Raw genomic sequence first — 14412 nt, forward strand, 5'->3', positions numbered from 1 at the left:
ATACTATATACACAACACATACTATATACACACATACAAGCCACATATAACATACACACAACATACTATATACACACACCATACCATATATACACACACAAGCCACACATTATATACTCACACCATACTATATACACACACCACATAGTATACACACACCATATACTATACACACATCATATACTATATACACAACACATACTATATACACACATACAAGCCACATATAACATACACACAACATACTATATACACACACCATATACTATATACACACATACAAGCCACATACGACATACACACAACGTACTATATACACACAACATACCATATCTACACACACAACCACACATTATATACTCATACCATACTATATACACACAGCACATACTATATACACACCACATACTATATACATACCATATACTATACACACATCATATACTATATACACACCACATACTATATACACACATACAAGCCACATATAACATACTCACACCATACTATATACACACACCACATACTATATACACACAAGCCACACATTATATACTCACACCATACTATATATACACACCACATACTATATACACACAAGCCACATACTATACACACACCATATACTATACACACATCATATACTATATACACACCACATACTATATACACACATACAAGCCACATATAACATACACACAACATACTATATACACACAACATACCATATATACACACACAAGCCACACATTATATACTCACATCATACTATATACACACACCACATACTATACACACACCATATACTATATACACACCACATACTATATACACACATACAAGCCACATATAACATACACACAACATACTATATACACACACCATATACTATATACATACCATATACTATACACAGATCATATACTATATACACACCACATACTATATACACACATACAAGCCACATATAACATACTCACACCATACTATATACACACACCACATACTATATACACACAAGCCACATACTATATACACACACCATATACTAGATACACACACCACATACTATATACACACATACAAGCCACATATGACATACACACAACGTACTATATACACACAACATACCATATATACACACACAAGCCACACATTATATACTCATACCATACTATATACACACACCACATACTATATACACACACCACATACTATATACATACCATATACTATACACACATCATATACTATATACATACCACATACTATATACACACATACAAGCCACATATAACATACTCACACCATACTATATACACACACCACATACTATGCACACACCATATACTTTACACACATCATATACTATCACTGTCCATCTCGCCGGGCTCTGTGTGCTGTGGGAAATTTAAAGCTTGGAAGCCGCCTGCTGGTAAGTATGTACACCCCTATGGGCACCACCAATACATAGCTACTGTATGGGGTCAGCTGTGTGGGGCATGGTAGGGATACAGGCTGTCCCGGTGGGGTGGAGGGAGGGGAAGCTCAGCACAGTGTATGGGGTCAGCTGTGTGGGGCATGGCAGGGATACAGGCTGTCCCGGTGGGGTGGAGGGAGGGGAAGCTCAGCACAGTGTATGGGGTCAGCTGTGTGGGGCATGGTAGGGATACAGGCTGTCCCGGTGGGGTGGAGGGAGGGGAAGCTCAGCACAGTGTATGGGGTCAGCTGTGTGGGGCATGGCAGGGATACAGGCTGTCCCGGTGGGGTGGGGGGAGGGGAAGCTCAGCACAGTGTATGGGGTCAGCTGTGTGGGGCATGGTAGGGATACAGGCTGTCCCGGTGGGGTGGAGGGAGGGGAAGCTCAGCACAGTGTATGGGGTCAGCTGTGTGGGGCATGGCGGGGATACAGGCTGTCCCGGTGGGGTGGAGGGAGGGGAAGCTCAGCACAGTGTTTGGGGTCAGCTGTGTGGGGCATGGTAGGGATACAGGCTGTCCCGGTGGGGTGGAGGAAGGGGAAGCTCAGCACAGTGTATGGGGTCAGCTGTGTGGGGCATGGTAGGGATACAGGCTGTCCCGGTGGGGTGGAGTGAGGGGAAGCTCAGCACAGTGTTTGGGGTCAGCTGTGTGGGGCATGGCAGGGATACAGGCTGTCCCGGTGGGGGGAGGGGAAGCTCAGCACAGTGTATGGGGTCAGCTGTGTGGGGCATGGCGGGGATACAGGCTGTCCCGGTGGGGTGGAGGGAGGGGAAGCACAGCACAGTGTATGGGGTCAGCTGTGTGGGGCATGGTAGGGATACAGGCTGTCCCGGTGGGGTGGAGGGAGGGGAAGCTCAGCACAGTGTATGGGGTCAGCTGTGTGGGGCATGGTAGGGATACAGGCTGTCCCGGTGGGGTGGAGGAAGGGGAAGCTCAGCACAGTGTATGGGGTCAGCTGTGTGGGGCATGGCGGGGATACAGGCTGTCCCGGTGGGGTGGAGGGAGGGGAAGCACAGCACAGTGTATGGGGTCAGCTGTGTGGGGCATGGTAGGGATACAGGCTGTCCCGGTGGGGTGGAGGGAGGGGAAGCTCAGCACAGTGTATGGGGTCAGCTGTGTGGGGCATGGCAGGGATACAGGCTGTCCCGGTGGGGTGGAGGGAGGGGAAGCTCAGCACAGTGTATGGGGTCAGCTGTGTGGGGCATGGCAGGGATACAGGCTGTCCCGGTGGGGTGGAGGGAGGGGAAGCTCAGCACAGTGTATGGGGTCAGCTGTGTGGGGCATGGCAGGGATACAGGCTGTCCCGGTGGGGTGGAGGAAGGGGAAGCTCAGCACAGTGTATGGGGTCAGCTGTGTGGGGCATGGCGGGGATATAGGCTGTCCCGGTGGGGTGGAGGGAGGGGAAGCACAGCACAGTGTATGGGGTCAGCTGTGTGGGGCATGGTGGGGATACAGGCTGTCCCGGTGGGGTGGAGGGAGGGGAAGCTCAGCACAGTGTATGGGGTCAGCTGTGTGGGGCATGGCGGGGATACAGGCTGTCCCGGTGGGGTGGAGGGAGGGGAAGCACAGCACAGTGTATGGGGTCAGCTGTGTGGGGCATGGTAGGGATACAGGCTGTCCCGGTGGGGTGGAGGGAGGGGAAGCTCAGCACAGTGTATGGGGTCAGCTGTGTGGGGCATGGTAGGGATACAGGCTGTCCCGGTGGGGTGGAGGAAGGGGAAGCTCAGCACAGTGTATGGGGTCAGCTGTGTGGGGCATGGCGGGGATACAGGCTGTCCCGGTGGGGTGGAGGGAGGGGAAGCACAGCACAGTGTATGGGGTCAGCTGTGTGGGGCATGGTAGGGATACAGGCTGTCCCGGTGGGGTGGAGGGAGGGGAAGCTCAGCACAGTGTATGGGGTCAGCTGTGTGGGGCATGGCAGGGATACAGGCTGTCCCGGTGGGGTGGAGGGAGGGGAAGCTCAGCACAGTGTATGGGGTCAGCTGTGTGGGGCATGGCAGGGATACAGGCTGTCCCGGTGGGGTGGAGGGAGGGGAAGCTCAGCACAGTGTATGGGGTCAGCTGTGTGGGGCATGGCAGGGATACAGGCTGTCCCGGTGGGGTGGAGGAAGGGGAAGCTCAGCACAGTGTATGGGGTCAGCTGTGTGGGGCATGGCGGGGATACAGGCTGTCCCGGTGGGGTGGAGGGAGGGGAAGCACAGCACAGTGTATGGGGTCAGCTGTGTGGGGCATGGTAGGGATACAGGCTGTCCCGGTGGGGTGGAGGGAGGGGAAGCTCAGCACAGTGTATGGGGTCAGCTGTGTGGGGCATGGCAGGGATACAGGCTGTCCCGGTGGGGTGGAGGGAGGGGAAGCTCAGCACAGTGTATGGGGTCAGCTGTGTGGGGCATGGCAGGGATACAGGCTGTCCCGGTGGGGTGGAGGGAGGGGAAGCTCAGCACAGTGTATGGGGTCAGCTGTGTGGGGCATGGCAGGGATACAGGCTGTCCCGGTGGGGTGGAGGGAGGGGAAGCTCAGCACAGTGTATGGGGTCAGCTGTGTGGGGCATGGCGGGGATACAGGCTGTCCCGGTGGGGTGAGGGGAAGCTCAGCACAGTGTATGGGGTCAGCTGTGTGGGGCATGGCGGGGATACAGGCTGTCCCGGTGGGGTGAGGGGAAGCTCAGCACAGTGTATGGGGTCAGCTGTGTGGGGCATGGCAGGGATACAGGCTGTCCCGGTGGGGTGAGGGGAAGCTCAGCACAGTGTATGGGGTCAGCTGTGTGGGGCATGGCAGGGATACAGGCTGTCCCGGTGGGGTGAGGGGAAGCTCAGCACAGTGTATGGGGTCAGCTGTGTGGGGCATGGCAGGGATACAGGCTGTCCCGGTGGGGTGGAGGAAGGGGAAGCTCAGCACAGTGTATGGGGTCAGCTGTGTGGGGCATGGCAGGGATACAGGCTGTCCCGGTGGGGTGGAGGGAGGGGAAGCTCAGCACAGTGTATGGGGTCAGCTGTGTGGGGCATGGCAGGGATACAGGCTGTCCCGGTGGGGTGGGGGGAGGGGAAGCTCAGCACAGTGTATGGGGTCAGCTGTGTGGGGCATGGCAGGGATACAGGCTGTCCCGGTGGGGTGGGGGGAGGGGAAGCTCAGCACAGTGTATGGGGTCAGCTGTGTGGGGCATGGTAGGGATACAGGCTGTCCCGGTGGGGTGGGGGGAGGGGAAGCTCAGCACAGTGTATGGGGTCAGCTGTGTGGGGCATGGCAGGGATACAGGCTGTCCCGGTGGGGTGGGGGGAGGGGAAGCTCAGCACAGTGTTTGGGGTCAGCTGTGTGGGGCATGGCAGGGATACAGGCTGTCCCGGTGGGGTGGGGGGAGGGGAAGCTCAGCACAGTGTATGGGGTCAGCTGTGTGGGGCATGGCAGGGATACAGGCTGTCCCGGTGGGGTGGAGGGAGGGGATGCTCAGCACAGTATATGGGGTCAGCTGTGGGGGGCACGGCGGGGATACAGGCTGTCCCGGTGGGTGGGAGGGTGAGCTGACATGCAGGGGGCTGTGTTATCACTGCTGTGAACACTAGCAGGGCTTAGAATAGAAATAATAGTAAAATACAATAATTCGATAATTCATTTTTTTTTCTTTCCCTGTTTGTCATTAGCTAACAGAGCATAACCCACAGGTAACACTTGAGGAAGCCGCCACCGCGCGCTGTGTCTGCTGGAACCATACACTCATGGATGAAGATTCATATTTAATGTATTAATAGAATTAATAGGATTTAGAATAAAAATAATTTTAAAATTCAATAATTTCCTTTTTTTTTTTCAACTAGTTAACAAGGCATCTCAGAGACTGAACTGGCTCCATGTGGCAAGGACAACAAATTTCCCTGCTGGACGACATCACGATGGAGGGACGATGCTCTCCGGCCTCCATCATAATGTGGACCAGCTAGCCTCTTCATCCTTTGTTTGGGTAAGTAAAAATCCATGTACGTATCGTCAAAGTAGCTGTCATGACACGTACATTCATGTATGTGTATACATGTATATACAGTCACCTGTCATGACACCAGAGAGCTGTGTGGCTCTGTAGCACTCTCCAGCACCACACAGCGTCCTACACAGCATTGCGGCCTGCCACAGCCTCCTCCGCCCTCTGACAACCTGCCCCCGGGCTCCTGCAGCCCCTGACAACCTGCCCCCGGGCTCCTGCAGCCCCTGACAACCTGCCCCCGGGCTCCTGCAGCCCCTGACAACCTGCCCCCGGGCTCCTGCAGCCCCTGACAACCTGCCCCCGGGCTCCTGCAGCCCCTGACAACCTGCCCCCGGGCTCCTGCAGCCCCTGACAACCTGCCCCCGGGCTCCTGCAGCCCCTGACAACCTGCCCCCTGGCAGTGCCGCAGAGTCCCTGGCAGTGCCGCAGAGTCCCTGGCAGTGCCGCAGAGTCCCTGGCAGTGCCGCAGAGTCCCTGGCAGTCTCACTCAGTGCCTGTGATAAGAGTGGTCCCTAAAATGTGGGGGGGCGCCGTGCCCTCACCCTCCGAAAAATCTCCCCTTCCATGCCAATTGGCACGTCGAGGGCCCGGTAAGCGACGGCCATTTGCCACGGTCGTTACCCGGTTCTCGACATGCCAATGCCATCAGGCAAGTCGAGGTCTGGGTAAGAAACGTGGCTATACCACGTATGTTACCGGGATCTAGATACTATCCTGTGGATGGAACGTGGGGGGGAGCTCGCGGTTCTGGGTCTGTTTCTCTTGAACCACAAGTCACAGCAACCCAGTTTTGGTGTCTTTTTCGTAGTGGAGACTCTCAGCTGTCCACCCTGGGAGCGACTAATGTCTGGCTCTTACGGCACGGGAGTGGTGGTCCTCAGAGCCAGGGCCTAGGTTCTCCGGAACCGCAAGTCGCAGCCGGGCGAAACGGGTCTTAAAATCTGGGGAATTCCCTCGGTTTTCATCCCCCAAAGTGGCTCGTCACTGTGCGCTTAGGCTAGCCGGCTCTCATCCTCAGTATGTCACATTCAACAGTGAGAGCCGGCTAATGGTGCAGGCTTGAGGGGGAACAAATGCCCAACAGAGCAGCACACAGCCCCAATAAATATTTCCCCACATCAGTCTGGTAATTAGATTTCAAATGACACCCCAGTGGCCCCTCTGGCTTTACCAGAAGTCGCACCAGGGGCCCAATATCTGATTTGGACAGCAGATTTGAAAAGACATTTTGAGGCCTTGGGTCGGTTTTGAGGTTCTGAAACCCCACAACTACCCAGCAGAAGGTACCAGGCCAACCAAACTTGGCAGGAAAATTGTCCAGGATGCCTCCTACAAACAGAGACATCACTTGTCCCCCTGCTGCCCAGGGAATTTGAATTCTGGGGTCAGAGCATGGCTGTCCATTGATGAAAAGGATCCTGGTGGTGCAGGCTTGAGGGGGAACAAATGCCCAACAGAGCAGCACACAGCCGCAATAAATGTTCCCTCACATCAGTATGGTAATTAGCTTTCAAATGACACCCCAGTGGCCCCTCTGGATTTTACAGAAGTCGCACCAGGGGCCCAATATCTGATTTGGACAGCAGATTTGAAAAGACATTTTGAGGCCTTGGGTCGGTTTTGAGGTTCTGAAACCCCACAACTACCAAGCAGAAGGTACCAGGCCAACCAAACTTGGCAGGAATATTCTCCAGGATGCCTCCTTCAAACAGAGTCATAACTTGTCCCCCTGCTGCCCAGGGAATTTGAATTCAGGGGTCAGTGCATGGCTGTCCATTGATGAAAAGGATCCTGGTGGTGCAAGCTTGAGGGGGAACAAATGCCCAACAGAGCAGCACACAGCCCCAATAAATGTTCCCTCACATCAGTCTGGTAATTAGCTTTCAAACCACACCCCAATGGCCCCTCTGGCTTTACCAGATGTCGCACCAGGGGCCCAATATCTGATTTGGACAGCAGATTTGAAAAGACATTTTGAGGCCTTGGGTCGGTTTTGAGGTTCTGAAACCCCACAACTACCCAGCAGAAGGTACCAGGCCAACCAAACTTGGCAGTAATATTGTCCAGGATGCCACCTACATACAGAGACATGACTTGTCCCCCTGCTCCCCATGGAATTTGATTTCAGGGGGTCAGAGCATGGCTGTCCATGGATAAAAATGGTCCTGGTGGTGCAGGCTTGAGGGGGCACAAATGCCCAACAGAGCAGCACACAGCCCCAATAAATGTTCCCTCACATTTGTGTGGTAATTTGCTTTCAATTAACACCCCAGTGGCCCCTCTGGCTTTACCAGAAGTCGCACCAGGGGCCCAATATCTGATTTTGACAGGATGCCTCACAGAGACATCACTTTTCCCCCTGCTCCCCATCGAATTTGATTTCCTACCAAGTTTGGTTGGCCTGGTACCTTCTGCTGGGTAGTTGTGGGGTTTCAGAACCTCAAAACCGACCCAAGGCCTCAAAATGTCTTTTCAAATCTGCTGTCCAAATCAGATATTGGGCCCCTGGTGCGACTTCTGGTAAAGCCAGAGGGGCCACTGGGGTGTCATTTTAAAGCTAATTACCAGACTGATGTGAGGGAACATTTATTGGGGCTGTGTGCTGCTCTGTTAGGCATTTGTGCCCCCTCAAGCCTGCACCACCAGGATCCTTTTCATCAATGGACAGCCATGCTCTGACCCCAGAATTCAAATTCCCTGGGCAGCAGGGGGACAAGTGATGTCTCTGTTTGTAGGAGGCATCCTGGACAATTTTCCTGCCAAGTTTGGTTGGCCTGGTACCTTCTGCTGGGTAGTTGTGGGGTTTCAGAACCTCAAAACCGACCCAAGACCTCAAAATGTCTTTTCAAATCTGCTGTCCAAATCAGATATTGGGCACCTGGTGCGACCTCTGTTAAAGCCAGAGGGACCACTGGGGTGTCATTTGAAAGCTAACTACCAGACTGATGTGAGGGAACATTTATTGGGGCTGTGTGCTGCTCTGTTGGGCATTTGTTCCCCCTCAGGCCTTCACCACCTGAATCCTTTTCATCAGTGGACAGCCATCCTCTGACCCCTGAATTCAAATTCCCTGGGCAGCAGGGGGACAAGTGATGTCTCTGTTTGAAGGAGGCATCCTGGACAATATTCCTGCCAAGTTTGGTTGGCCTGGTACCTTCTGCTGGGTAATTGTGAGGTTTCAGAAGCTCAAAACCGACCCAAGGCCTCAAAATGTCTTTTCAAATCTGCTGTCCAAATCAGATATTGGGCCCCTGGTGCGACTTCTGGTAAAGCCAGAGGGGCCACTTGGGTGTCATTTGAAAGCTAATTACCAGACTGATGTGAGGGAACATTTATTGGGGCTGTGTGCTGCTCTGTTGGGCATTTGTTCACCCTCAAGCCTGCACCACCAGGATCCTTTTTTATCAATGGACAGCCATGCACTGACCCCAGAAATCAAATTCCCTGGGCAGCAGGGGGACAAGTGATGTCTCTGTTTGTAGGAGGCATCCTGGACAATATTCCAATATGAAACGTGAATATACTACGTGTGTTACCGGGCTCTCGATACTATCCTTTGGATGGAACGTGGGGGGAGCTCGCGGTTCTGGGTCTGTTTCTCTTGAACCACAAGTCACAGCAACCCAGTTTTGGTGTCTTTTTCGTAGCGGAGACTCTCAGCAGTCCACCCTGGGAGCGACTAATGTCTGGCGCTTACGGCACGGGAGTGGTGGTCCTCAGAGCCAGGGCCTAGGTTCTCCGGAACTGCAAGTCGCAGCCGGGCGAAACGGGTCTTAAAATCTGGGGAATTCCCTCGGTTTTCATCCCCCAAAGTGGCTCGTCACTGTGCGCTTAGGCTGCGGAGCTACCCAGCAAAAAGATGAAAACGTCGGCCATTTTGACAGGGAGCGGGGGGTGCGAAACATTTTCCCCCTGGCATGTGATATGTCAATCGAATAGAGAATTTCACCCAGAAAACAATGGCGTGCTTTTTTTCCACGTTGCGTTAGTGGTTTTCGATTTAATGTGGCGTTTTACTTTTGTTTTAGGCAAAATGAATGATATTCTCCAAAAGTGCCAGCGAGAAGAGGGGGCCCTGAAATGTGTGGGGGGGGCACCGTGCCCTCACCCTCCGAAAGATCTAGTGGCCGACTGCCACCGCCACGGAGATATGATCGATTTCCAATGCATGTCTACAAGAAAAACATGCCAAAACTTCGAGGGTTCAATGGTCTGATGCTAGCCCTTTTACGGGAAGAAATCCCAAGGTGTGCCCTTCAAATAGACACCAAAAGCATGTGGCTGCAAATTGTGGTTCCAGAGAAATGAGACCAAGACCTCCGGCACCCAAGGTTCAATGCAAATTGGATGGTCAAGGCCTGGTTAACGAACGGGGCGTGTATGCGGCTGTTACCCGGATCTCGATATAGTAATTTAAATGGAACGGAGATACCACTTTGATTAGGTGGTTACACTTCCTCTTGTACCTAGGTGGCACAAGAAGACGTGGAGCTGCCTTTTTCTTGCAGTGACTAGGGTTCGAATCCTTTTATTGTTTAACTCAATATTTATTTTTCTATTTCTTTAAGGGGTGTGTTCTTAAACTTGAGTAGTGACAGCACAGCCAATCATGATGAGGAGGAAGTTGAGGTGAGGATTTGAATATGGGGCATGTCTTTACTTGCTTTCAAACTGCCTACGAGGAAAGATGGCTGAGAGACAAACTGTAAGTACATAAATCAGCAACCCGGTTTTGGTGTCTATTTGAAGTGCAGTGCCTGGGCTTTCTTCCCCTAAAAGCGCTAGTGTCCAGGGCTTATGAAGGCAGAGCAGTGACCCCAGATTTTGGGCATTTTTTTTCTCATAGATATGCATTGGAAAGTGGATAAGGGTGGTCCGTTTTGGGCAAATTTCTCTGGAATTCAAGTCACTGCAGGGCAGTGAGGGTCTTAAAATTTGTGGGAGACTCTGTACTCACCCTGTTAAAGATCTAGATTCTGTGTGCATCAGCCACGGAGATATAATCGCTTAGCTCCCTATGATGAATCCCATTAATTTAGGACTTTGACAATTTTTTCACCTACAAATTACCAGAAGTCCTAAATGAATGGCATAGTAGGAAAAGCGCACTGGCAAATAGTACATGTGTTGATGAGCATGCTTCCTATAATTTATAGCATTTTTTACAGAGAGGCTTCAAAATGGCACATGCTCTGAAGTACAATTCGAATTGACCCAGATTCCTTGTCCTTAACTATGTGCACATGCTGCGGATTATGTGCGGATTCATCCGCGCGGATTTTGTAAAATCCGCAGGTGAAACCGCAGGTCAAAAGACCTGCGGTTTTACCTGCGGATTGCTCTGCGGTTTTGCCCTGCGGTTTTTCATCTCCTCAATGGAGGAGATGGCAAACCGCAGGAGAATCCGCAGAAAGAATTGACATGTCAATTCTTTCTGCGGATTGAAAACCGCAGATAATCCGCGAGGAAAATTCCGCACCGTCTGCACTGCGGTTTTTGATTCCCATAGGGAATCATGGTACTGTACACCGCAGCAAAAACTGCTGCGGGTCCGCAGCGGCCAAAACCGCTGCGGAACCGCAGCAAAATCCGCAGCGTGTGCACACAGCCTAAGATGTCTTTATTTTTTGTAGGATTTTGCACACTACAATTATGAAGAATCATTGGTCCATGTTTCCCAAAAAAGAGGTGGGTTGAATCATAAAAGAACATGAGGCTGTGGTGTCACATGCAATATTTAATAGCATTTCATATTCGGTTTCAGCTATTTCTGATGTAATGGTGAAAAAGTGAAGCGTTCCAGGGAGGTGGAGGTGTTTACCATACAGGTAATGTTCTGCTCACATATTCATCCACGTTCCCATTTGTTCTCCATCCTCTTAACCACATTACTCTCTCTGTAGGTCAGAGGTTGGCGTCGGTACAGAATGTTAAAACTGATAAACGATGCCCTGGAACATCAGGATGAAGCATACCAGTTGAAACCCAAGGTACGGAGTCCTGTTAAATTACTTTTACGCGGGATGATTTATCAGGCTATTACGCCCATCTAGCACCTCGATTGTCAATGTGACTTTACACACAACTATTAAGCAACTGTCGCTCAGTAGTCGGTGACGAGCGACTATCGTTCCAATTGTGCACGACCACACACCGGACACTAAATGATATTCCCTCAGTCACTCAGATCATGCAGTGTTGTTTTGTTTGGCTGAGTACATGCTATCGCCAGTATTTCATTAGCACACTGGCTGGGGAACAGTTCCAGTATTTTGTCTGCACTGCATTAGCACTGTGAAGAGGTTTGTACTACACCACGATGCATGACACTTCACCAAATAGCACTCCGGTATATGATAAAAGGGTTAAACGCTCACCCGAATGCTGACCGAGGCATCCTGCAGTACTTCAGGACCTTCAACAGCATCAGAGATCATTTGATCTCCAACATCATTGAAGGTCCTGCAAGAAGCCTCATTGAGCAGCGGTGTCATTCAGGTGTGTAAAGCCAGCCCTTTGATTTAAAAAAAAAAAAAAAAAGTGACAATGAACACTGAGCAACTTCTAGATCAGCAATCTTGGGCAGAAAACAAGTATTTTGCTCTGAAGGTACACAGCCTATCAGTACAGGATCCATTAAAGTTGTTCACTGACTGGGGTGGGAGGTGGTAGGGGAGGTAGTGAAGAAAAAATAAAATAAAATCAGTTGGAAAAAAAACTTGCACATCTCCACAGCCAGGTTGTCTACATTCAACCCTTCTGATTGCAGGCACAGACATCTCAGAACCTCCCATATAACAAAGGAGATAAGAGTTGGTGTGTAGAAAACATTGCTATGCGGAGGGGTAGACATTACATTTTTATAAAATAAAATGAGCAAACTCCACATAGCAAAGTTTTCTACAGCCCTTAACTTGTTATCTCCTTTCCTATCTGCTACTATTGTGACCTGACTCGCAGCCTAAGGCTATGTGCACACGGGGAAAATCCTCCTGCGGATTTTTCTGCGCAGAATTCACGAAATCCGCAGGTCAAATGAGCTGCATTTTTCCTGCGGATTTCTTCCTTTTTTAGTGCAGTTTTGATGCGGTTTTTCAGTGCGGTTTTCCCCCTGCGGTTTTTGAGAATGGGGAGATAGAAAACCGCACAAAAGAAGTCACATGCAGTTGTTTGAAAACCGCACACCCACTTTCTGCAGCGTCTGCACAGATTTTTTTTTTTCCATAGATTTACATGCTACTGTAAATCACTGTGCGGTTCTGCGGGAAAAATGCATCGTGTGCACATGGCCTAAAAGCATCTTTGATTACAGTATATAATGTATAATATTTTGTGGGTGACAATGTTGCCGAGGTGCCATACCAGACTGTCACTATGTATAATGTTGCACTGTGCAATATTGATCAAATTTTTTTCTCTCCCCAGTTTGGATACGGTTTCACAAATTGGCAATAATGAAGATGGAGAAAGGAAGCTATGCCATTGCTGTAAAGCACAGGAATAAGACCAAATATAGTTTTATGTTTGTTTCTCTAAATAACATGACGTTTGCTTTGGTTTTGTTCCCTTTTCTATAGTATAGTGGTGATATGAATATGATATGTACATGTCAGCATACCCTGTGGACTTTTTCTACTGTGAATTTTAGGAGCTTGACACTTGCACAATGAATAATGATGAGGTGTCCGTGTGACCAGAGGTTACAGAATGCAATTGTACCCATTGTATCTGATGAGGTTATTCTCATATGTGTTTTTCTGTCACAGGCCAGAAAAAGGAGATGAAAGTAGAATGGTCCTGGATAATCAGACAGTGCATGCACTAGGGCTCATGCCTTGTCTTTCAGGCAACTAACTCACAGCTATGTGAATACAGCTACAAGCAAGCTAAAGTACTTAATGACTAGTAGGGAGTGAGAGGTGCTATAAAAGTACAGAGTACCTGAAGGCCATGAGTACAAAGATGGCTTTACAAACCCTAATACCATTAAACAAGTCTTCTATAGCCCACACACAACTACAACATAGCCAGCTTAAATAATATTTTATTGAATTAAAACGAAAGCTCAAACTGTTAAAAATATAATTCAAATAAGAGTGCATTTACTCAGGCAATTAATCCAGTGACATTGTCAAGGGATGGGCCTTAAATTTATCAGCTCAGATCCCTGTGCATAGTCCTCACTTTGGCCATGATGCCAGAGCAATTGACAGGTTTTTTTCATCATTGCTGATAGCCCTAGGCCTTAAAAGCGTACAAATTTTTATATATATATATACTGTGACAGATCTGTCACTTCTCTGTGTGCGAAATTCACAGTAAATATGCAGGTGACTACATTGCATATTTACTGCAACGTGTACCAGTTTTACGTGCAAGAACCATCCATACGCATGTGTGGATCAGCCCTTGGAATCCCCTGTTTCTCTATATATATATATATATATTACACACACACATTGGAAAGAAACAGGGGATTCCAAGGGCTGAGCCACACATGCGTATGGATGGTTCTTGCACATAAAACTGGTACACGTTGCAGTAAATATGCAATGTAGTCACCTGCATATTTACTGTGAATTTTGCACACAGAGAAGTGACAGATCTGTCACTTCTGTGTTTTAACCCTGTAACATCTTATCTGATATACCAGCACAGATGTTACAGGTGGATGGGGCATCAAGGGTTAATTACTTACCTCCTTCTGCACACTTATTGCAGGATACACACGGATTTTGTGTGCATTCCACATTTGCAGAAATCACACAAAACACTTGATAACAATATGCATGTGTGGATGGGCCACAAGTTTGAAGACCCCCCCCTGAATATATATATATATAAAAAGTTTAGTTACGCTTTAACAATACACTAGAATAAAAACCATTAGTTTAATAAACAAAAACATTGCAGAGCAGCAACATGCACATTATTTAAAAGACTAAATTTCACCTGCAAAA

General features: G+C 49.6%; 1 long non-coding RNA gene across 1 annotated transcript; it reads left to right on the forward strand.

The window, feature by feature from the left end:
* The first annotated feature begins 4956 nt into the window (after nucleotides 1–4956).
* LOC141078218 (uncharacterized) lies at nucleotides 4957–10313 on the forward strand. The gene is made up of 3 exons (XR_012227717.1): nucleotides 4957–5431; nucleotides 9481–9699; nucleotides 10021–10313. It is a non-coding gene; the product is annotated as an uncharacterized lncRNA (long non-coding RNA).
* The last annotated feature ends 4099 nt before the right edge of the window (nucleotides 10314–14412 follow it).

Source organism: Dendrobates tinctorius, unplaced genomic scaffold (genome assembly GCF_039654945.1).
Source record: "Dendrobates tinctorius isolate UK_male_01 unplaced genomic scaffold, ASM3965494v1 ptg000517l, whole genome shotgun sequence".
Classification (NCBI taxonomy): Eukaryota; Metazoa; Chordata; class Amphibia; order Anura; family Dendrobatidae; genus Dendrobates; species Dendrobates tinctorius.